We start from the raw sequence: 22,462 nt of genomic DNA, 5'->3' as shown, positions 1-22,462 counted from the left end.
ACCTCTGAAGTTGTAGTCAGGATTTAAATCCTCCTAGAGGCATTTGCCAGCCATTCTCAGGGAGGATAGACCCCAGAGAGGATTTCTGAAGGGAAAAAGAAATTAGAACACGTAGCAGACAAGAGACAGGGCAAGGAAACAAGCTATCTGGAAAATGAAGCATTCTGAGCAACCGGAGCCCACCAGGCAGATGAGGGAGGAAGGCTCTTCCCATGGTCAGAAACCATTCAGCTTTCTGATCATCACAGACAACAGCACAAGGTGTTTCTAGAGCTCTTCAGAAAGGGCAAGCAAGGTTCCTAGCACTGGTGAGAGCCACCACATATTCATCTGTTTACAGCATCCCAGATGCTTTTCATAAACCTGTTTGCTCCCAATCATTGTGAAGTAGGGATTGTCCCCATTTCTCAGATGAGGAAACCAAGGCACAGAGGTGTTAAAATGCTCTCCCAAGATCACTCCATAAGGGATGGCTAGGATTCCACTGAGGACTGGGGAGTTTCAAAGCCTCACTGGTATTCACTGCATAGGCCTGGCTGTTCTCCCTCCCTCCTTTTCCAAATCTCCTGCCTCCTTCAGCATCTCTCCACAGTCACGGCTGGCTCCTTGCAACTGTGGCTGGAGAAGGCCACGGTTGCCATGTTCTATTTTTGATAATCCTTCCTGTTCAGTAGAACATGCCTCTGCCTGCCTTGAAGGACCTGCCAGCTTTGTTCTGAGGTGCCGGCCACACTGCCATCATCACCTTTCAGACACCTCTGTGCATGGGCAGGTCACAGGAAATAGAATATCAGGGAGTTGGGGCTCACCAGCTCTCAGTTACATAAATCCTGGGCACTCAAAAGCAGGGCCTTTGGTGTGGCAGCTCACCCCCCTGAGCCTCAATTTTTCCCTCTGTAAAATGAGTCCTCAAAGGGAGCCATGGTTAGTGTTAAATGACATAATCCAGGTAAAGTGCTTACTCCAGTCCTGGCACATGGTGAGCACTTTATAAATACTAATTCTTAGTCCACAGACCTGGAGAATTATAGAGTCACACCATGCTATTATCCCACTCTTACCACTTTACAGAGACAGTAAGAAAGCAAAGTGGCTTTTCTAAATTTTCCCACTGAATTAAGTGGCAAAGATGACATTAGAAGCAGTTCCCTTCATTTTCCAGTGCTCATCCCTTACCATGGGGTAAGGATTCTCAAACTTAATGAGCGTCAGAGTCACCTTGGGGGCTGGCTAAAACACAGGTCCCTGGGCCCTACCCTCAACTGTTCTGAATCAGTAGGCCTGGGAAGGGCCTGAGAGTGTGCATTTCTAACAAGCTCCCAGGTGATGCTGATTCCACTGATCCCAGGACCACACCTTGAGAACCACTGCCCCCAGGTCTGCAAACTGTAATGCCTGATGAGGCCAGGCAGATAAATTAATATAATAGACAAGCCAGGAGGTGGGGGTAACCAAATAGCATGTGTAATCTTGTGAAAACAGCCACTCTTCATCAATGTGGGATGGCCTTGTATGGGAATGTGGGACCTTCTGTTTTCTCAAGAGAAGCCCTAAAATCTTTTTATGTGAAAACTCCTAGAGTTTAAATGTCAGCAAAGGATTCACATTTTTTAAAAGTCTGGGCCATATTCTTGTGTAGAATATGGCCCTTGGGCCACAGGTCCAGGACCTAAGTATTGCCTGTGCACAGGGCCTGGATCTCAGGATGGGATCAACCTTTAGACAGCTACTGCTTATTCCTCAAGATAAATCCAACTCAGAATCCTGGGTTTTCTTCAAAGGAAATGTACCAATGAATATTTTAAAACCTATTCATCCAATTCAAATTCCTGAAGCATGCTCCAAAGCTGAAACTCAACTTCACACGGGTACTTTAGGAAGCAGGGACATTGATGGTCTGGGTGTGAGGAAAACTCAATGATATTTCCATTGAATGGAATAGAGAAGCTGCAGAGTGTTCCAAAGACCTGCAGGTTCCTCCAGCCCAGCCCAACACATTCCTATACTTATTCCTCTTTTCCAGCTATTGATATCAACAACCATGTTTCTCCCGTGCATATGATTTGCCAGGTGTTTTACATAGAGTCTCTCATTTAATCCTCATGACATTGTGAAGGGATTATTGTCATTCTTTACTTCAGCTGAATAAGAAAATCTAAGCTCAGAGACGAGCACACACAGTGGTCAAGGCTGAAAGGAAGAGTTCAGACCAAGCCTCGGAAGCAACAAAGACTGAGGTTCCTGATAGTTAACCTTTGAGCAGGCTAGTCGGTGGTCTCTGTTTCCTGAACCCTTGTGGTCTCTCCGACCGATGTGGAGGGCAGGAGCTGAGTCCTCTATTTCTCTGTATTGCTTGCAGGGCCAAGGCCAACTCCAGACCGCCCTGCATCCTCAACTCATAAAAGCCGCTTCCAGCACAGCCAGCACCATCTTGGTGAAAAATTCCTCCTCCTCACAATGGAGGGAACTTGGGAGGGAAAATTACAATTTTCTGTAAAATATGGAAATAGATCCTTGCAAATGAGTTCAAATTTATGATAATTTCCCAATACCTCAAGACAACCCACTTGAACATCTGTGTGGCTCATGGACGAGTGCATGAACTGCTGCTAATCAGAAATGAATTGTGTCAGCTCCACAAACTTGTGTTTCTGGGCATCTTTAGATATTTCTCCTCCTACCCAGTCTCCCTCTAAGTTAATTAGACCATGGGAGAGGCATGGATCCACTTCATGATACAGAGAAGTCAGAAGTCATTGCAGAGAGAGAATAGACCAAGGAAGATAATATTTTTCTTGCCTTGACAGTTGATTTTTAAACTCCCTTCTCCATCACCCATACACACACTGCCATAAATAAGATAGACTACAGACTTTCTCAGGTGTCAACATCTTAATGAGAGAATCTGTTTCCTGACACCTTGGAAAAGGTCAATAAAGAAAAAAGAAATTAGAGACAGGCCCACATCCTTCTCATGTCGAACTGTTTTCGTTCAGGCTAACGACAGCAGTGGAATTGTTATTTTGCAACTACAGAACAGATGTGAAACTGAAATGATATAATACAGTTTTATTTCTGAATGGTGTGTATTTTTTAAATTGGGAGAAAGGATGGGACTTGACATTTATGGGTGACAGAGTTCCTGATGCACCGTGACCCTGCTGTTAACACAAACCAAAATTGGCAGCCCCAGGGAAGTGGGGTTCTATTCTGGAGGGGAATGTCCCTGTCCCATCCCTGCAATGCAAGAAAGCGTGTGGTATTCAACGTCTGCTGGTTCCCTAGGGCCACTCTTGCTCCATCCAGTTTGTTTTCCACATAACAGTCAGAGTGATCTTTTCCAGTTCCAATAAAATCATGCCATACCCTGCTGGAGGAGCCCTCATGGTCCCCATAGCTCTTAGTTTAATCAAGTCCAGATTCCTTAAGATGGCCAAGTTCTGCCAGATTTGGTTCTTCTGTCTGTCCATCACTGTGCAGCCCACCTCTTGCACTCTCCTTTCTAGCCCACAGGCCTTCCAACAGACACTTGCCCTCATTCCATGGGGCTTTTGCAGCTGCAGTAACCTGTGCCCACACCACTCCTGCTCCACCTGCCCTCTGCCTTCAGACAGAAGCCTCTCCAACCAGCCTGACCAACTCAGTCTCTACTAAAAACACAAAATTAGCCGGGCCTGGGGGCACAGGTCTGTAATCCCAGCTACTTGGGAGGCTGAGACAGGAGAATTGCTTGAACCCAGGAGGCAGAGGTTGTGGTGAGCCGAGATTATCCATTGCACTCCAGCCTGGGCAACAAGAGCAAAACTCCATATCAAATAATAATAATAATAATAATAAATAAATAAATTGAAAAAGCACCTTTCTGGAGCTCACAGAGAAGGGATCCTTGTTATCTGCTCTCCCAACACTGTATGCTTTCCCCTCAGGGCATGGCTTCAGTTTGTGAGATTAAAGACTCAGCATGGGTTACTGGATTAATATCTGCCTACCCCACTGAAGCACACTTCATGAGGGCAGGCTTTCTGTCTGTTTTTCTCACCTCTGTTTATCTAAGAATTAGTATGGAACAGGGTCTCTCAGCCATGACACTATCAGCATTCTAGGTTAAACAATTCTTGCTCACTGTATGATTAGCAGCAGCATTCCTGGCCTTACCCACTAGATCAGGGGTCCCCAACACCTGGACCATGAACTGGTACCAGTCCGTGGCTGGTTAGGAACCAAGCTGCACAGCAGGAAGTGAGTGACAGGTGAGTGGTTGAAGCTTTATCTGTATTTACAGCTGCTCCCCATCACTCACATTACTGCCTGAGCTCCCCCTCCTGTCAGATCAGTGATGAGATTAGATTCTCATAGAAGCACAAACCCTATTGTGAACTGTGCATGTGAGGGATCTAAGTTGCGTGCTCCTGATGATAATCTAATGCCTGATAATCTGTCACTGTTTCCCATCACCCTCAGAGGGGACTGTCTAGTTGCAGAAAAACAAGCTCAGGGTTCCCATGGATTCTACATTATGGTGAGTTGTATAATTATTTCATTATACATTAAAATATAATAATAATAGAAATAAAGTGCACAATGAATGTAATGTGCTTGAATCATCCTGAAACCATATCCTCCTCCTGGTCTGTGGAAAAATTGTCTTCCATGAAACTGGTCCCTGGTGCCAAAAAGGTTGGGGACCATTGCATTAGATGCCAATAGCAATGCTCAAGTTGTGAAAAACAAAAATGCCTCCAGACACTGCTAAATGTCTGCTGAGAGACAAAATTGCCCCTGGTTGAGAGTGACCAGAGTCTGGCACACAGCTGGCACTCCATAAAGACCACCAACTTCTCAGCACAGTTCTACATTCATTGTTAAAGCAGCAGGTCCCTTTTAAATATCAGTAGAATACATACACAGAAAACAGTGGAAGAAGGCGCTGCTTCAACAGAGGGGCACCTCTCTCCCCATCTACAGCCGTCCCCAGGGCTCTAAACAACACAGTGAGAAAACTCCCAGGGGAATGGGAGGTGTTGGGGTTCGGGGGTAAGATCTGAAAGATGACTCTGCCTCTTCATAGCCAACTATCCTTGAGCAAGTCACTTAAACACTCAGAATCTCTGTTTTTCCACATATAAAATGGAAAATAATCAACTCTTGTGGTAAGAAATCAATGAGCTAAAGTGGGTAAAGTACTTTATTCAGTGCCTGACATAGAGGAAGAGCTAACTCTAGGTTGACGTTTTTCCCTTTCTTCTATTTTTTAGGGACCTTAATATAGAGCTGAGTTCCTTATAAGAACTTTAAGTATCACATTAATTTTATATGAAAACATATATATACATGCATAACGATGTCTCAGTCAATGACGGAATGGAGCTGAAAAGTTCCTACCACCTAGTGGCATCGCACCCATCCTAATGTCATAGCACAATGCATCACTCACCTATCTGTCAACAAAGCTACTGTGCTGCCCGTCATAGAAAAGTACAGCACATACAATTACATACAGCACATAACTGATCATCATAATAAATGACTATTACTGGTTTACATATTTATCATATTTTTATCACAGTCTAGAGTGTATTCCTTCTACTAATAAAAAATTAACTATAAAACAGCCTCAGGCAGGTCCTTCAGGACATATTCCAGAAGAAGGCATTGTTACAGGAGGTGACAAATTCATGAATGTTATTGTCCCTGAAGACCTTCCATGAGACCAGATGTGGAGGTGGAAGGCAGTGATAGGGAGGGTCCTGACCCTGTGTAGACCTAGGCTCCTATGTGTGTTTGTGTCTTAGTTTTTAACAAAAGAGCTTAAAAAGTAAAAAAAAAAAAAAAAAAAAAAAAAAAAAGAGGCCGGGCGCGGTGGCTCACGCCTGTGATCCCAGCACTTTGGGAGGCCGAGGTGGGCGGATCACGAGGTCAGGAGATCAAGACCATCCTGGCTAACGCGGTGAAACCCCGTCTCTACTAAAAATACAAAAAAATTAGCCGGGCTTGGTGGCGCGTGCCTGTAGTCCCAGCTACTCTGGAGGCTAAGGTAGGAGAATGGCGTGAACCCGGGAAGCGGAGCTTGCGGTGAGCCAAGATCGCGCCACTGCACTCCAGCCTGAGCGACAGAGAAAGACTCCATCTCAACAAAAAAAAAAAAAAAAAGAAAGAAAGGAAGAAAAATGCTTGTAGAATAAGGATATGAAGAAAAAGTATTTTTGCACAGTTATACAATGTTCGTGTTTTAAGCAAATTGTTATTACAAAAGAGTGAAAAAGTTAAAAAATGAAAAGTTTATAAAGTTACAGTCTGCTATGGTTAATTTTCTATTGATGAAGAAAAAATATTTTTTAATAAATGTAGTATAGCCTAAGTGTACAGTGTTGATAAAGTCTACAGTAGTGTACAGTAACCATCCTAAGCCTTCACATTCACTCACCACTCACTCACTGACTCACCCAGAGCAACTTCCAAGCTCCATTCATGGTAAGTGTCCTGTACAGGTGGACCATTTTTTATTTCATACCATGTTTTTGGCATGCTTTTTCTATGTTTAGAAAAACACATTATGTTTACCAATGTGTTCTAATTGCCTACAGTATTCAAGACAGTAACATGCTATACAGGTTTGCAGCGTAGGAGCAATAGGCTCTACCTTATAGCCTAGGTGCGTAGTAGGTAGGCTGTCATCTAGCTTCGTGTAAGTACATTCTGATGTTCACACAATGAGAAAATTGCCTAATGATGCATTTCTCTTAACATATCCCCATCTTTAAGTGATGTGTGACTGTGTTTGGACACGGACATCCCAGGAAGAACACATTTACTTTTGTGCTAAAAAAAAAAAAAAAGAAAAAGAAAAAGAAAGATTTCTTTAAGATGGCAGCTGTGCGGTAGCTGTAAACTTTTCTTGAATAGACTGCAAGCTTTAGAGAGGCAGGGAGCATTTTGTCTTGCAGGTATAACCTTCATGGCTGGTGCATGTTAGGCACACAATAGATGTGTACTGAATAAATGAGTATCTGGCTGTTTCAAAACTTAATGGCTCCCAGGATTTCTGAGTTTTTACCTGCCTGAGTTTTCACTATGTGCCTGGCCATACCTGGGGGTGATGTCCACCTCCTGTTACACTGCAAAGGCCAGGAGAGGATGTGAAAGACAAAGAAGGGAGGCTGGGAAGGCAGAATGGAGAAAGGGACCCACCATTCACGTGAGAGAAGAAATATTTGATTTCAGTGTTGTCAGTGACCAATAGAATGATCAATGCCTTTAGGTCTAGGGTCCAGGGACAATGAGGACCCTCAGGACCTTCCCTTGAGCAGCTTGCCAGCCAGGAGAGCAGTTACTACTGGGCAAAAGTGTTACTAAATGAGAATTTAGAAGAACAGACAAAATAATAATAAATACTCTTTCTCCATTTGTAAAATTAAAATAATTATAATATCTCCCTCATAGGTTGTTATGGGATTAAACAAGTTAATATAGGTAAAGAACTGAGCACAGAGTCTAGAACATATAAGTACTCAATATATGTTCCTATTATCATTGCTTTTACTAATCTTATTAGCCTTTTATTAAACACTTACTATGTGCCAAGCACAGATAAGGGTGCAGCATCTTACCTAATTCTCACAGTCTCAGGAGATAGTCTTTGCATTATCCCTATTTTACGCTTAAGAAAATCATAGGCCAGGGACGTGGGAAGTATCTATTCAAGGTTGCACACCCAGGGAACCATAGATCCAAGGTGCAGCCCAAGTCTAGAGGTTGGGAAACTTGTCCTCAAAGGGTCAGATTTTTTTCTTAAAGGGCCAGATAATAAATGTTGAAGTCTTTTGGAGCCATAAGGTCTCTGTCACCACTACTCAACTGCTCAAATTTTTGATGGTTGTGTGAAAGCAGCTCTGGACAACTATATAAAGAAATAAGCACATCTGTGCCGCAGTAAAACTTTATTTACAAAAACAGGCAGCTGGCTGGGAGTTTGTTGAAGAAGGCACCTACCAATTACTCTGCCCAGAAACTGGCCAGCCCCTCCCTGCTCACCAAATACCCAGCCTCTTCTCCACAGTGTTCAAGCTGCCATTTTTGCAAAGCAGTGGCAGGAGAGGTGGTGGGAAACCCAGTCTGGGATGGAGAAGCTTTGTTTGATTTTTCTCTAAGTATGTTTGAATTATTAAGTGTCTGGCTCATTAAGTGAAGGGTGTCGTTATAATTCTATCACTAGAGACAAAATTGCTATTTAAATTGAGTTTTGTCAATTTAGCTAATTTACTAAGTGGGCATTGCCACGTCTTAATTAGTATCCTCTGATCAGAGATTATTCATGAGGACAGTGCAGTGTTGGTGCACCAAATCTATATAGGCTGGAGCATGCCCCCCACGAGGAGGTTTTTGCTCTCTGGGGAAAGGGAGATCCTGTAATGGATCAGTAGCCACACCAGTTTCTCCAGTGAAATCCAAGAATCTGCTAATTCATAAAAAAAAAAAAAAGGAGTCTGAGAATCACCAAGGATTCTCCCCAACATGCCCATCGAAATACACACAGGATAGAATAGATGTGTTTATTCATTTTGATTATCTTATAATCAGCTGTTTCCCTCCCTGGGTACTGGATCTGCTATTGACTAGCTGTGATACCTTTCAGAATCACTTCACTTCCTGGATCCTCAGTTTCCTCTCCTAAAATGGCCAGGTAAGTTCAGAGTTTGAGGATGAGGAATAACCATCCTAAAATGTTTTGCCCTAGGAACCCCATGCCCTTGCTGCAGCCTAGCCCCATCTCTGTCGTTGAAGCACAGACATTATCTTGTCTGTAAAACCATGCACGGCAGTGTTATCATGCTTGGGCCTCAAAAATGCCTGGCTTCTATGGATTAATTCTGTTTGTAGTCAAAATGCAAATATTGTTGATTTTGTTCTCCATCTCCTCAAGGGCAGACAGGTGGTTTTGTAACATTTTCTAACAAGTGGGGAACGATTTTGTTTTTATTGGCAAAAATACTTAGGAAACAGAAACATACTTCTTTAAAGTTGTTTCCCCCACCGCCATGCTACCTCCCCAAGAAAAAGTTTATGTTAACTTCCTAAAGGCTGTGTGCCTGGCCTTTTATTAGTTGTGGTTAGAGATAGGAAACTGTAACCATTTGAGGATGTAGCTGATAGAGAATGTTGTTCTTCCTGCTGTGTGGAGTAAATGTCATTCCTAATTATTATTTATCTGTAGGACTTTTGAGTTATAATGTCTCGTTCTACCAGAAATGTCTGATTTTTTATATTTTTACACAACCCGTTTTTTCTCCTATGAAGTCGGTGTACTGTGCACAACTTGACAAGTTTTAAGACATAATGTAGCAGTTGAAGCTCTAAGCAAAATAGCACGGTGATGAAGGATGACTTCGCCGCATCGGCAATGTTCATCACCGCCTCACTATGAAGACCTTCATTTCACTGCAGAGTAGGTAGGACGTGATAAAACTCCGACTTCTCCACCAGCATGTCTTGGTGCTGGCTTCTTAATAGTCTCCCAAACCTTGACCTGATACCCGAATGGCTGCTGTCCAGAGGCAGTGGTGGTTTTAGAAATCAGCTCTCAACCCGAACTCGACCATTAAGTTGACAGTTCAGCATGTCAGATTTTGGTGACTTAGCACACAGGAAGAGAAAGAAAGCTAGGGCAATCTAGGCCTCCGTGATGGCTCCATGGGAGCAGAAGGGCACAAGTGAGATTCAGTTTCCCTACACAGGCATGGGAAATGAGACCTTTTTTTGGTCGAGCTAAGACTTTGATCTGATAATGTACAGAAGAGAGGATCTTGGCAGTGACTCACAGATCTTAGTTCCTGCAAACAGTGTACAAATTTACTCAGAAACGACAATGGCACGCTGCTCTGGAGACTGTCTTTATACGCAGCTGCTCCCTCCAATTAAGAGGGCTCTCCACAGTGCAGGCCAGTCCTTCTATCCAAATCTTGCCACTCTGACTGCCGCTTAGCTGCCTGCCCACGTGGACTCCCTCTCCAGTGCTCTTTCTCTTAATTTTTCCGCCTTCCTGAGAATCTTAGATGGCTACAGTCAGTATGTTGGCTGCTAACATTTGCATTCTAGCTGATATTGTATCCAGCACAGCACAATCACTTTATATACTACTTTCTCCGGTCATTGTTGTTTAATCAGAAAAAATATCAAGTCTAAGGTGGTTAAAGTTGTTTTGGCAGTGTACAGTACTTTATTTACCTATTTGCAGATGACACTACAATCAATTTGTCATACAGATAATAATGAAACTAACAATACGGATTGCATGATAACTAGCATTTACTGAGCACTGATCCTGTGAGCAGCCCTGTGCTAACCCTTGGCAGATACTATCACATTTAATACTCCATAGCACCCTATTGGTTCAGTCCTATCACCAGCTCCATCCTAGAAAGGAGGGAGACAAGACTTAGCAAGGGGAAGTATCTTGCCCAGAGTCAGACAGCCCAGAAGCAAAGAGCAGGATTTAGATCCAGGTGTGTGTGAATGTAGTGCATACAATTAGGCTGGAAGAAATGTGGGTGCTGATAAGCATTCCATCTCCTACCATATGTGCATGGACCTCTTACTACAAAACAAGTGTGGTGTGGACACTGGGGACACCCTGCCCTTGAGGGTTTGTGATTCACCGGCATGTGGATAGGTAAATTAGTGGGAACAACACAGGGTGGTATTGGCTATGATCCACTCCGGGGACAACTACCAAAGTACCTAGGAGGGGAATGCAAATCAGCCCAGGAAATCAGAGAAGTCTTCCCAGGTAAAGACAGCAGAAGGGACTCCTCTTGTTCTAAGGAATTCACAATCCAAGTCCACTGTTATTACATGAACAATAAAGCAAGTGGCATAAGCCCCGCCCCAGTACCTGATTACTGCCAACCCCTAATTGGGAACACTCAACCCCCTGCCTCAGCAGTTCTCAACCCCACAGCCACCCCCCACAGACATGAGGTGTGCTGCAAATGTGGCCACTGATCAATGAGCAGCATGGATCAAGGGAAGATTGGCATGCTCTGCCCTAAATGCTTAAACCTAACATTAGCAATAGATGCCGGTCCCGCTGAGTGAAGAAAAAGACAAAAAGGCACATGAGGTTCCTAAGTCAGCAGCATTAATGGCGATACCGGTAGTTTGTTCAGGAAGTGCTGCATGTACCCTGGAGCATGCTCTGTTCATTTCTCTCTGGTTACAGTAAGTCTGGACGCCAGCCACCCCTCATGCATTCCCCGCCTCATAAATCTGCATGTTGAAAGAAATCCAAGAAGGGAAGGCAAAGGTTGGCAGCTGCCTGGAAGTCTGAGAAGTGGGTGTCTGACCCCAAAACTGCTTGAAGGCTGATACACACAGGTACTCTCTTAGTGCGGCCAGGAAGGTCCCCTGACTTCTACAGCTGTTACTCCTCACAAGGAAGGAGGCTGAACGCAGGAAGAAAAGGGAAGGAGCTGGACTAGAGATTCATTGTTTCTGAAAAGTGGGCAAATAAGCAGGCTCCTTCCCCAGGTGAATGCAATATCAATATTAACACAAAACACAGTTCTGAATTTATTTATGCAGGCTCTTGATGCTCAGGATAATGACTGATTTACCAGAAAGAGCTCTTCTATAGCAGCCGCTCTCAATCTTTGCCTTCACATTAGAAGGACCTTGGATGCCAGCCCATCTCACAAACTAATGAAATCATATCCTTAGGGGTGGGGCACCGGTATCTGTATTTGATTAGCCCCAGGAGACTGCAATGCGCAGCCAGGGCTCAGAGCCACTGTCCTACAGGCTAACCTGATGCACTCCAAGTAGGGGAAGCTACTAGTAAACAGAACCTGATTTCTATGGTGACATATCATTCATCTCCTCTCTCTTTCAGGGTACACCAAAAGGTGAATTATTTAGTTTCTACACCCATCTCCTTACCCTGTTTCAGGTGAGAGAGTCAGGAGTAAGGGCATCTCTCTTACTTAATGACTGCAGGATAGGTGGAAAGGCAATGATATAATTTTGCCTGCCAATACCTGCCAGAGAAACCATTTCTTTGCAGAGAATGGCAGGCAGAGGCAGAGTGTGCTAAGAAGTTAGGAGGGCTTGACAGTGGGAGCAAGAGATAGGCTTTTTTATAGAACTGCTACAGTTTGAGGATGCAGGATCGGTACTAGAATATTCTTGTAGTTATTTTTTTTATTTGGCCCCTGGGAAATTATGATATCACATCTCTTTTTTAAAAAGACAAGGAAGCCACTATTTATTTGTAAACACTATGCATAGGTGAGTGTTTGTATATTTACAGGAAAAGATCAGAGAGGATTCACATTTCCCTTTGAATATAAGTCACTTCTGGAGACTGGAATGTAGGGAACAGGGAAAGAGCCTTGGGTTTTCTCCTTACATGTGTTTATAAGGTTTGGATTACTTAAAACAACAAACATACAAATCCAGCCTGGCCCTCACCCTGTGGTCAGTGTCAAGCGTCCCAGATCTAAAAAACCCAAAACTGATGGCAAAAGCATCAGTGAGGCATGCACATTGTTCCTGAGGCTCCATGAGGACACCCAGAAGCACGTTCCATCAACTGAGAGATCTCCAAAGCCTCCCTCTCTCTTGCCACATGGCAGCTGCCATCTTCCTTCCCCATTCTCTCCCTACTTCATGTCACCTACCTGCCTTTTCCCCTTTTCTTCCTCAACTACTCTGCAGCGGGTATAGTTCCAACCACTTCCCACCTCTTAGATCCCACTCCATGCAGTCCCTTCATATGAGTGAGTGTCCCCCTCACTCAGTGCTCCTTCCTCATAACAGGGCTGTGTAAACTAAGGGACCCACCCTCCTTACTCTGTGTGTGTGTGCAGGTGATGCTAAAAATCAGATACTCACCATTGATATTAATAGGCTTCTGTCACCTCCATCATATGCTCTTACGCCACTTTATCTCACTATATAGCAGTTATCGCCACTGGATGTTATATCTTCTTTGTTTATTGCATCTGTGCCTAACTCCCCACTAAAATATAAGCATCATGAGGTCAGGACTCTGTTGGGCTTATGGCTGTATTCCTAGAACCTAGAGCAGTTCTTAGGCAGCAGGCTCCAGAGGTATTTGTTGAATACATGAATGAGTGAAAGAATGCATGATATTTTCCCTGACCCACAGTGAAGAAAGAGGAACAAAGAGAAGGGCAGGCAGGAGGGAAGCAGTTTAGAAGGCTATGATCCCTGGAGGAAGGATTCCCGTTATTTCTGGGGCTAGCTGGGAATTGTCCTCTGGGCCACTTGGCTGTGCTTCCATCTCCTGGAAGCACAGTGCCAGCCACCTTCTCCCATGTGAGCTACTGTGCTGGGAACTTCACCTTCCTCACTTATAACCCTCACCACCATCCCACACAGCAGCATTAGCCCAGTTTCACAGACAAGGAAGCAGGCTCAGAGATCTTGTGTCACTTTACCAAAGTCAAACAGCAAATAAGTAACTGAAATGAAACTAAAACCCTAATTGGTCTGACCTCCCACCCCAAAACAACTTTCCACAAAACCATACCACCTCATAAAATAACCACATCTAATTTTATATGCCAGGAACTTAGTGCACTTGGATAGGTGGAAAGAGTTTCTTCAAAGAAGTCTGAGGGTTCAGGCAAACGGGAGAAGTGTTCAATTGCTGAGAGGCGGCAATACTAAGGCAAACCCTTTGAGAGACGCTGGTGTTTGTGTTCTTCCCACTGACCCACTGTTGGAAGTAAGACCTGTACTTTGATGGCTTGTCAGCAACTGGGCCGGGTTGAGCCAAGCCTTCCTCACTCTCCTGGTCATCTTTGGGATGCACATGTATTTGTAAGATGGTTTCCTAGAGCTGGGCTCTGTAGGAAGGTATCCTTCATGACTCAAAATATCCCATACAATGCTTAATCCTGAGATCAAGGGTGTTAGTAGCATCATTAGTTTGGCCAATGAGTCAACCAGCCAAGCAAACCCACTTTATCTTTACCTGGAGGAAACCAACTTCCCACAAATCCACTTTTCCTAGCTTAGAAACTCCCCTCCGTCTGGCACACACATGAGTACCCGCCATGGCTGTGCAGGAACACCTTGTAAAAGGGACTGGCCCATGAAATGTGATGAGGATGCTTTTTCTTGGGACAGGTCTCCTTTATTTTATTTATGTGTATGGCTAATTTGTTGTGAATGTGAGAAGAAAATGAAATGCAAACCCCAATGAAGAGCTGAAAGCATAAGAAAAGAAACCAAGAGAGATGGTTTCTCAACAACCTGGAAATGGAGGCTCACCCACAGTGCCTTCCACCCGACTCTCAAAGGGCGAAGATGTAGACTGCAGTGAGAGGAGCAACCCTTCTTGAAATTAATAATTCAAGGCAAAATTACAAAACTTAATTGCTCCCTGTCAGCCGCAGCTCATCCTTGTCTACCGTTATTTTGCACAAATTGATTTGGCAGCCACCACATTCATTTTTAAAGGACTTTCTTATTATCTATAGCCTGTTAATATGTTCATCCTTCACCCTTGTAAGTAATTCCGGGCAGATTTTTACTCATTTTCCATGAATGAAGCTCACATTTCAGAAGATGAGGGAAATTGTCCAAGAAATGTCATCCCGGAGGACACACATCACCCTAAGAGGCTCTGAGGTCCCTCGAGCCCAGACAACCCAGTCGTGAGTGCATAAGGAGAACTAAAGTCAGAGTGTCTTCTGAAGTCCTGCTTTAACCATCACCCATATGTGGTTATTTAAATTTAAATTAGGCCAGGTGCGGTGGCTCAAGCCTGTAATCCCAGCACTTTGGGAGGCCGAGGCGGGCGGATCACGAGGTCAGGAGATTGAGACCATCCTGGCCAACATGGTGAAACCCCATCTCTACTAAAATGCAAAAAATTAGCTGGGCATGGTGGAATGCACCTGTAGTCCCAGCTACTCAGGAGGCTGAGGCAGGGGAATCACCTGAACCCAGGAGGCAGAGATTGCAGTGAGCTGAGATCATGCCACTGCACTCCAGCCTGGTGACAGAGCAAGATTCTGTCTCAAAAATAAACAAAATAAACAAATAAATAAATAAATAAACAAAGTTCTATTCCTCAGTCACATTAGCCCTATTTCAAGTGTTTAATAGGCATATGTGGCTAGTGGCTACCATATTGGAGCACAAAACAAGATTTCTATCCTCATATAAGGTTCTATAGGAAAGTGCTAGGTCAAGCTTTCAGACTCCAGCAGGATAGCTTCTCTCTCTCTCTCTTTTTTTTTTTTTTTTTTTGAGACAGGGTCTCACTCTGTTGCCCAGGCTGGAGTGCAGTGGTCCCCTCTTGGCTCACTGTGACCTCCATATCCCAGGCTTGAGTGATTCTCCCACCTCAGCCTCCGAGTAGCAGGGACTACAGGCATGTGCCACCACACTCGGCTAATTTTGTTGTTGTTGTTGTTGTTGTTGTTGTTAGAGACAAGGTTTCATCATGTTGCCCAGGCTGTTTTCAAACTACTGGGCTCAAGCAATCCTCCCCACTCAGCCTTCCAAAGTGCTGGGATCACAGGCGTAAGCCACCACACCTGGCCACAGGATGGCTTCTTACCATCTTATCTCATCCCATGGCAAGATAAGCTAGGAGTTCTGTATATCATTTGCCAGGATTCACTTTGTGGAAAATCTAGGTGTAAAAAGCTATGGGATTTGTCCGAGTCTTACCCATGTGAGATGATCTTGTTGGTGTCAATGGGGAAAGGAATGAGAAATGTTTATCATATGGCCAAGGATGGTGGAGGAAGAGATTGGAAAATATTGGCCCTTGGGGCTCTGGCTTATAATGTGTCATGACTTGAACTTGAAAACACCTTTAACCCCCTGCTATGCCTAAGTGCTATGTGTGTGGGCTTCCTGCATAGGCACTCTGGTTCCCTTTCAAGGCAGGGCATGACAGAACTTCAGTCTACCGGGCCAGCTGTGGGCCCAGGTTGACCTCAGGCTTTCCATCTGCTCTTCTCAGGGAACAAAGATGAATGGAACACATAGCTCCTCCTCATCCTACATGTTTGGCCTTTTAGTCTATCTCAAAGCAAGCTTTGGCATAATTAATAGTGCAGTTAACTGCTAATTATTCCACTATTCAAGCAGGACTAGAAACACCCAGGGCATAGGGTGAGCATCATGTGCACAATTAATAATTTTCATCACTGAGTAATTACTTGTGTAGTATTTAACCTAATAACATTATATCTGCATTATTGGGCTGTGATTGCTATTTTCTTCCACCCACTCATTCCTGTATAACTGTTCTCTATGAAGTTGTCATAACTTGTTGACAAATCATATTTTTTTCTAATACTTTACACTTCAACAGTTTGGATGTATTTAGATCTCTCTGCCTCTTTTAAAAGTTTGTCTCCTGCTAGGCCTCCATGACACTGTGCTTTCCATGGTTTCTTGGCCTCTCTTTTGGATGGATGATGCTTCATGTCACTCACTGGTTTTGGCCTCCTGCTCAGCAAGGTTACTCCTGTAACTTGGATTCACTTTCAGCGGCACTGATGCATGGGGAAGCGAGGAGGCTGGCTCTGGTAGAACTAAGGCTGGGAAACTTGCCTGACTACGTGAAAACGGTGGCACATTCTGGGGCAGAGCAGTGCAAACTCAGACCTGGTTCATTCAGGTGGAGATTGGGCATCTCTGGGAAGGCAGCACTGCCACTGGTCAGAACAGGGCAAGAACAGGCTGGGCAAGAACAGGCTGGCCCACCAAAGGCCATCTGGTATAAGACCTGTGGCAGCAAGAATAACTGTAGACCCTACCTGCTGGTGCATTAAGGCTGCTGTCAATATTCGTTTGGCCTTGGGTGGCGCAAGTCAATGAGGTGGCTGATCCTGAGTTGCAGGGGGAAGGGTTTGGCTGGGAAGGCCTGAAGGAACCCCAGGTTGACAGTATCTTATCCTGCTTCTGTGCACTTTCTCCCTGACATTTTTACCCTCTCTACCACCTGTTTAAAAAAAAAATGCACACAGACACATGGATCTGTGAGTTAATTCCCACATCCACTGAAACCCAAGGAAGATTCCTGCTGGTTATACCATTTCATCATCCAGCCCTGAATAAAGAATTTTTTGGGCCGGGCGCGGTGGCTCACGCCTGTAATCCCAGCACTTTGGGAGGCCAAGGCGGGTAGATCACAAGGTCAGGAGATCGAGACCATCCTGGCTAACACGGTGAAACCCCGTCTCTATTAAAAACACAAAAAATTAGCCGGGCATGGTGGCGGGCACCTGTAGTCCCAGCTACTTGGGAGGTTGAGCCAGCAGAATGGCGTGAACCTGGGAGGCGGAGCTTGCAGTGAGCCAAGATTGCGCCACTGCACTCCAGCCTGGGTGATACAGTGAGACTCCATCTCAGAAAAAAAAAAAGAATTTTTCCTATATGTTTTACCTCCTGATCACACAGGACTGTACCTTTAGAATTATCTTTGATTCTTTTCCCTCTTTAACCCTACACTCCATCAGTTACTAAGTCCTGCAAATTAATTATATGAAACATCCTTCTGTTAGGGTTCTCACTGCCTTACAGCAGTGGTTCTCAAAGTCTGGTCTCTGGCCCAGTAGCATCGGCACCACATGCGAACTTATTAGAAGGTCCCCATCTCTAGGGATGGGGTCCAGCAATCTCTATTGAATCTCCAGGTGATTCTGATTCATGATAGAGCTTGAGAATTCTGCCTTGCGTTACAACTCAACCCCCTTACTATGGCCTACAAGGCTCTAGAGGATCTGGCTCCTTCTCCCTCTCCAAATTCATCTGAAGCTGCTTCCCTCCTCTCATGACTCTCCAGCCAGGGGCCTTTTTTCAAGTCCTGGAAAGGGCCGAGATCTTCCCATCTTGAACTTTTGCAAATGTTTGCTCCTCCAGCTGGAATGCTGTTCTGCTCTTTTGCTCTTCCCACTCTTCATGTAGCATATTTACGAAGAATATACCATATTGGTCTGGCACCCTGGGAAGCACTTTATATGGCTTTAATTCTTAACACAAATGTCAGAGAGATGTTATCCTTGGCCATCCCACCTAAAGTAGCCAGCCTCATTTCTGCCCCAAGCTTTAGTTCTTCCCTATTCTGCTCCTTGTTTTGTATCATAATTTACAATTATTTTTCATGTACTCGTCTTTTTTTTAGAAGACCTAGAGGGAGGGACATTGTCTAGTTCACCCTGTGTTTCCACTGCAGTGCCTGAGATGCAGTAAAAGCTCAATAAGTAACTAGTTGCTAAATGAATGCATCCAAACTTCACCTCTAGTTATAGAGTCACAAGCCTTAAAGGCATTGGTTTGTTTTTCTTTAAATAATCTTTGAGTCCCCTCTAGTCCTACGCCACGGTAAGTGGGTGACATATGGCATAATGCATTCTAATGCATTCTTTGCTTAAACCCTATTCTGTCCTGCCCGGGTGAGCTGATGTGCCACATCACTGCCCCCACCTTCCAGCCTCTTGCGATGCCCAGATTCATCTTTCTCAGTCATCACGTTCACAAAGCTTTCTTTGGACATGGCCACCTGAGCACCCAGAAGATCAATGCAGACCATAATCCGAGGCTCATGTGATCAGGAAAAAGGGCCTATTTGTTAACAGTAATGCCAGCATGTATATGGCAATTGAAAAAGGTAGAGGATAAGAGGTTCATTTTTCAGACATTCATCAAAAGTAAGAACAGTGCCCTCCTATGCAAAGCAACAATATTTCCCAAACAGCAAGTAAGGAGCAGGGTCTGCAGGTGGCAGGTGAGAGACAATCAGGTGAGTGGCTTCCCTGTGGTCCCCACGTCAGGCACTGGGCCTGGGTCCACCTATCCACATCCACGCCGACTATAGGAGCTCCTACTCCTGGATCCCTTTGGCCTGACTGGCTTCCCAGATCTATGTTTACCCAGAGCATCCTACTTGTCTCAAAGAGAGAAATTCTCTTTTCCAAGCTCAGCTCCAAGCAATGGACTCAGAGACTAACCAGAGCTGACGACATCCTGCCATGGAATGAGGGGCATGTTGTGAGCTCCTGGGCACACAGTTATGCTCAGAGATGATACTCACAAAGCCTCTTTAAGAATTTCCCAAGAGTCTCTGGGGGAAACACAGACCTAAAACAGGCCCAGCTGCCAGGGAACATCTTCTCCCCAGGGAACCAGAAATTGCTAAATTCCAGAAACAGTGATAATAGCAGCAATAGATAATATGTATGAAGGACTCACCATTATTGGTCTGGCATCCTGGAAAGTGCTTTACATGATCTCTTAATGCTCCCAACACAACCCTATATGACAGGTGCTATTGTCACTCCATTCTACAGATGAAGAAACTGAACTACAGAAGTCCCACAGGTCACACAACCAATCAATGGCAGAGCTGCTGGGATTACACCCCAGGACAATGCTTTTTTTTTTTTTTTTTTTTTTTGACAGAGTCTTGCTCTGTCATCCAGGCTGGAGTGCAGTGGCCTGATCTTGGCTCACTGCAACCTCTGCCTCCTGGGTTCAAGCGATTCTCCTGCCTCAGCCTGCCAAGTAGCTGGGATTACAGGTGTGCAACACCATGCTCAGCTAATTTTTGTAAGTTTAGTAGAGACGGGGTTTCACCACGTTGGCTAGGCTGGTCTCTAATGCCTGACCTTGTGATCCGCCCACCTCAGCCTCCCAACAAGACGATGCCCTTACCAGGACCCATCTGTCCTAGGGTCTTACCTGCAGGGTCTCAGTTACCTTCCCCCAAGACAGGTTTGACTTCTCTACTTTACAGATAAGGAAACTGAAGCTAAGCTAGGGATGCCTGACTGAACTAGTCCTCAGCTCCCTACTACAGAGTCCCTTTTCCCCTCTTTACCATGTATTACACTTTTTGGCCTTCCATAAAAAGAACAGATGAATGGGGGGTTCGAGTGGATAGTGAAGAAAAAGAATAATAGAGAAAAAAAACTAAAAAGGAAAAAGGGAAGTCTAATATTATCGATGGTTAAATTACTTGAGTCAACACTCTGAAACAAAACTGAAAACTGGTTGACAAGATTGGAACATCCCCAGGAAGACTGAGAGAAGCAATTGTGCCCAGACACACACTCCCATTTTCATTTCTGGGGACTTCCAGAGGAAGTAGTTATCAGAGAAGTCACAAATCGAAAAACTGCAGTTCAGTCTTTGACAATATGCCTACCTACCCATGTGCCAGGCCAAAGAGCATCCCAGGATACTTCAAATTGATGAAAAAAAGAAAAGAAAAGAAGGTTGGAAAAGAAATGTCCTGTTAATTATTCAACTTTCAGCCCTCCTTCAAAAAATCTCTCAGATCTGCTTTAATGGCAGAGGGGAATCTCCATTTTTTAAGCAGGATGGGGTTGCTAATAGGAAGTCTTAGTTTGTTCAAATGAACTTAAACATGATTGAATAGCTCTGAAGAGATAAGATGGGTGTTCAGTGAGAGTCTAAATTGCTACCCAAGAAGCAGCCAAAAGATCATCAAGATTCTCAGATTCCTAATTCTTCTCAGGAACAAATAAATGAGAAAAATCCTTCCTACCTGAGAAAACACACAGGGAAATGTGATTTGCCAACAGGATGGTTGGAGGAAGTAAAATGGGCCTTTGGATACCAGGAAACTGACTAAAAAGAGGTTAGACTTTTAGGGAGCAAAGGTGACAGGGGAAGAGTATGAGGACAGAGACTTCCTATTTATTTTGAAAATATATGTTTGAAGCTTGATGTCTCTTGGCCTGACCTCATTTACTACTAGCTCAGGGCCAGAGCTAGTGTGTGTGGCTGGTGGAACTCAACCCAGTACCAACTCATCAGATGGCTGTGGCCCCCTGAGACTTTCCAGGCACTGTGCAGGGAGAAGCAGAGTGGGAGCATGCAGGTGCCTCTGCCTCTGGATTCCAGGGGGCACAGCAGGGCGGGGAGGAAGAGGGTGGCAGGAGGAGGCAAGGGGCATCAGCTAATTACCAATTACCAGGCCCTTTGCAAACACAAAGCCTCCACCTGAATGATAAAGGTTATTACTCCAGCTCCATTTTGCCAACTGCAATGTTTCTACTTGCAAATTTAGAAAATTCTCCAAGGGAGCAGCAGATTGCTTATCCCACAAAACTTCCATCTTAGCTCATATCCTGATTGGCTGAGGCCTGCAGGATAAAATTCTCCTTGGCAAACTATCTACAACACAAGTTGCATAACATCTATGCAAATAACAGAGAAGAGAAACTTTAAGAAACATGCCATATATGATTTTACCTAAACACAGTCACTCACATTTTTAAGGCACTTTTAAACTTATAAAATACATGCATATTCAGTGCCTTACTTAGTCCTACTAACCTTCTTTGAAGCAATATTATCCTTCTTTTATCAGATGAGAAAACAGTGGCTCAAAGAGGTATAGAGATGTGCCCAAGGTCACAGTAGAAATGTGCAAAAAGGAATGAATATGGGCCTACAGATCAATTTTTGGCTCAAAATTCCCCTGCAAAGTGTGTGTGTGTGTGTGTGTGTGTGCGCGTGCACGTGTGCATGCACGCATGCGCTGCTAACAAATAGGTTGCCAATATGTCAGCATCAACATCTATAAAGGCTGAAATCCCATACTAGAACCAATGAATTTTCTGCATATGCCCTTTCATTATTAGGAAAGTAACACATAAATATTGTAGGAAATTTAGGAAATATATGAAAGTACAAAGAAAAAAGTAAAGACCATTCATATAAGCTTACCAGCCAGACATCTCATATTTACACCAAGAAAACATCTCAATCTGAATCACCTTCCATCCAGTTTTTCTACCCAGTCCCATGCTTGTGTAAACAGAGAATTTAGAAGGAGAAGAAGCCTAGTACAGAGGTGAGGAGCATAGGCCCTGGAGCCTGAGAGCCTAGGCATAATCCTGGTTCCACAAGGTTGTGGCTCTGTGTTCCCCAGGGAATTATTTAGCCTCTGATATTAGTTTCCACATCTGTGAAATGCGGTAAAATTATATCTGCCTGTGGGACTGATAAGAGAAATTCACAATTCGATACTTACAAAGTGCTTAGAAGCCTGCCTGTAATGACAATAAACACTGTACTGTACAGGTGTTTGTTAAATAAACAGGTTATCTAACCTCAACATACAAATTTCAAGCTCCCTTTCAAATAATTCCCCTTGGAAAACCACCCAGAATGTATCAGATACTCAAACAATGTAGGCTATATTCAATCAAACAGCTTTGCCTGAGGAGCTCTGTGGAATGAGACAGCACAATTTAAGGGAGATACAAGGGGTTAGGATCTGGCTCCAGCTCAAGTATACATTAAGCTGTGTGACCATATACAAATCACTTAACCTCTCTGAGCACTATAAATCTGTTAAATGCGGTAACTCCACCAGCCTAGAAAGATAATGTAGGTGACATTCTCTAAACTGCAAATCCTCAACCATTAAGGGTTATTTTTCTCA

The 22,462-nt window shown here is 44.1% G+C and overlaps 2 protein-coding genes across 6 annotated transcripts in view; one reads left to right on the top strand and one right to left on the bottom strand.

Annotated features, from left to right (window-relative positions):
* DOCK2 (dedicator of cytokinesis 2) overlaps positions 1 to 22,462 on the bottom strand; it is a 442,257-nt gene that overhangs the window by 135,650 nt on the left and 284,145 nt on the right. The gene's annotated exons all lie outside the window — the stretch shown is intronic.
* Positions 1 to 22,462, top strand: part of INSYN2B (inhibitory synaptic factor family member 2B) — a 118,809-nt gene that overhangs the window by 35,487 nt on the left and 60,860 nt on the right. The window contains exon 1 of one of the 4 annotated variants that reach the window (XM_063665344.1): positions 8,607 to 8,680. The exons of the other annotated variants lie outside the window; for them this stretch is intronic. The gene's annotated coding sequence lies outside the window, so the exon portion shown is untranslated. Of the gene's footprint in view, positions 1 to 8,606; positions 8,681 to 22,462 lie in introns of those variants that run through there. 4 annotated transcript variants of the gene reach the window in all.

Source organism: Pongo pygmaeus, chromosome 4, assembly GCF_028885625.2.
Source record: "Pongo pygmaeus isolate AG05252 chromosome 4, NHGRI_mPonPyg2-v2.0_pri, whole genome shotgun sequence".
NCBI lineage: Eukaryota > Metazoa > Chordata > Mammalia > Primates > Hominidae > Pongo > Pongo pygmaeus.
Note: the sequence above shows the minus strand (reverse complement) of the source record. Positions and strands in the feature narration are given on the sequence as shown.